At 38.0% G+C, this 3,004-nt stretch overlaps 1 long non-coding RNA gene across 1 annotated transcript in view; it reads left to right on the forward strand.

Annotated features, from left to right (window-relative positions):
* Positions 1-2,704: 2,704 nt before the first annotated feature.
* The window catches only part of LOC128247109 (uncharacterized), a 112,689-nt gene continuing 112,389 nt past the window's right edge, over positions 2,705-3,004 (forward strand). Inside the window, exon 1 of the long non-coding RNA XR_008263531.1 lies at positions 2,705-2,770. This is a non-coding gene — a long non-coding RNA (uncharacterized LOC128247109). The remainder of the gene's footprint in view (positions 2,771-3,004) is intronic.

Here is a 3,004-nt window from a genome sequence, read left to right on the forward strand (position 1 = left end):
GGATCCTCCGACGAAGGGGTAGGGTGGCAGGGTGGAAACGGAGTGGGAAGGGGGTACGGTTAGGGGATTGGTGTGGGGGAGGAGAGAGGGCGGTGGTGCGGTCGATTCGACGAGCGCGGGCGAGGGCGGATTGGACAAGGTGGGAGGGTCCCCCTATCTCACACATTTCTTCTTGGCCCTCTCTTTAACTCCCACTTTTCCTCTTCGTTTATCTCCCCTGTACCTTTCCCTTTGTCTCTAATTTTTTCCCTAATCTTTCAATCCCGCTGCCCCTTAGCCCTCTCTCCTCCTTCCACGTGACCGGTGTCCGGCCAGCTATGATCTTTATTTCTTGGCCTAACTACCGACCGCCAACACCGCTTATATCTATCTCCTATGTTCCTGCCTTTAGGCTTTCACTTCATACGCTCCAGCTCAATTTGATTCGTTTTCAGTCGAAAGACACTTGTTTGTATTTGTAATTGTGTACCATGTACTCCGTTTTTAGTCCTTGTTGCCGTACACATTCGCTAGCTTTCTTACAAAAAATCTAATGCTCTTAGCTTAGACTTTTTGGTGGGCAACCAGATCGAACTGTCTCAAGTGTAACAGCCCGAAACGGTAACGACATCTGGTAACTTGACTGAAAAAGAAGCCACGAATGACTCGTCCTTTTTTCCCTGTCCGCCTTTGTATTGTCTATCTGTCCGTATGTTTTATTGTCCTCTATTGCGTTTTTGTTCCATTTATATATATGCATATATATATATATATAGATAGAGAGAGAGAAATAGAGAGCCTGCTCCATCAATCCTATTTTTGTTCTCTTTTTTGACCCCTATGCTTTCATGCTTTAATCGATTGATTGGTATTGAACTTTCATGGAGGAAGAAAATATCAACCAACTTTTAAAGGCCACCAGTAAACAAAACACACAAAACAAACAAATAAAACATCTTAATAGATGAATACATAAATAAACAAATACATAAAAGGCATTATTTGCTTGACACAAGAATTTTAGATGTTTATCTCGCGTCTGTTTTCTGTGTGGAAGCTATTACAATAAAGGCCTCTCATATTATCGTACATGCTATTATAATAGCCTATCATATTATCCCTTATTATCCCATATCATATCATCCCACATGTAGTATCTAGTTGTTTTTGACATCTCCTTTTGCACACGTCAAATCTCTAGCCAGATGTTTTCATTTGAACCACTCATTCGAACAACCAAATATATTTATTGTCCGTGTTACAATTAGTTCAAACCCTGCGTTAAAGATTGTTAGTTACTTTAGGATTCGAAGATTTTCTGCTCTAATTAACATCAACTTATTATCATTTATTTTTCTGTGTAATTTTAGAAACTTTTCTTAGCTGCTGTGTATGAGTGTATGTGTGTGCGTGTGTGTGTGCATGCGTGCGTGCGTGTGCGTGTTTGTAATTGCATACGTATATACCATATGTACATGCGAATATCCATCCACGCACGTATGTGTAAGAGTATTTTATATGGATATAAATCTGTTTTTATATATGTATATGGTAAACTACTGACAAAGCGAATAGGATACATGCATACGCACGCGCGCGCGTACACATATATATACGCAGGCATATACATACGTATATATACATACATATAAATATATACATCTATATATATACATACACATTTACACACACATATATATATGTGTTATACATATATACACATATATGTATGCACATATACATATATATATATATCTATGTATATATATATATATATATATATATATATATATATATATGTGTGTGTGTGTGTGTGTGTGTGTGTATATATATATATATATGGTTATTTTCCCTTTGACCGTATATAAGGCTTAAAAGATAGTAGCCTAGAGTCTGTGGTACAGCTTCTCAACCCGGAGAGGGTGGTACTTTCCAATTCGTCAGCAGACATTTAGCCATATGCTTACAACCGCTAAAATTTCAGATCTAGAATTCAGCAGTGAGGTAGAGTTCTTAGATCTGAAAGTGAATGGAGCTTTGGCTAGGAAGAACTAATGTCATCAAGTGGTATCCTGCGTTCATCAGAGGTGGCCAAATCACTGCTCATCATCTCTTGGCATCTAGCTTAACTTTTCTTTCTTGCTCCATAATCAGTAAGAAGCTCTTTCTGCTGCCTCTCACATCCTGCGCTCATTCGCCCTTCACTTTTTTCCTCTCATACCAGCTGGGCAGGGAATCCCCTGCAGTCAACTTCGACTGGGAGAAGCCACGATTGACATCCCTTCTCCCTGCAATCTTTGAATTGGAAGGGCTTTGAATTTGGAAGCTTAATCACACTCTACTTTCGAAAGGGAATCGATCAAGATTATTTTCTTTGCCTTTTTAGACCACAGAAAATACATCGGGCCTCAGGGTTGTATGGACGACATGGGGAAACTGCAGTCTTCCCTCCAGCTCCACTTTAATATCCTATGCTTATTGACTTTAATACGCATGCTAGCCACCGGTATGAAAATTTTTCTAAATTTACTACCCTTATTATTTTCACAGTAAAATTTTCATAATTTCAAAGCCTTTCTGTTACGCAGTTTGAATTTTTTTTGTTATTATTTGCTGTCGAATGTAAGTGCGCTTACGTGGTGGATTTGAAAATTATAATGTATAAGCATGCAGCACTTGTGTTTTCTGTGCTATTTGCTGCATAAATATGCATTAATTTTAGCGACCTCACTGGATGTACAGATGGCTAATTAATTTATTTGCACATCGATACAGAAACTCGAGTGTGAGGGTAACTACAAAAATATCTTTTATTTTCATTCCCTTTGAAAGTGCTTTTATTCGTGGTTTGGGCTTAAATAACCTTTTCTTGCATGTAAGGTGTCCTGTCAAAGGTCACCTCTTTCGTGTATAAATACTTAAATTGTTTATACACTATAATATATGAAAATATGTTGTCTATTGACTTTATTACGCGTGCTAGCTACCGGTATGAAAATGTTCAAAATTTTTTTCTACCCTTATT

Source organism: Octopus bimaculoides, chromosome 2 (assembly GCF_001194135.2).
Source record: "Octopus bimaculoides isolate UCB-OBI-ISO-001 chromosome 2, ASM119413v2, whole genome shotgun sequence".
In the NCBI taxonomy this organism is placed as follows: Eukaryota; Metazoa; Mollusca; class Cephalopoda; order Octopoda; family Octopodidae; genus Octopus; species Octopus bimaculoides.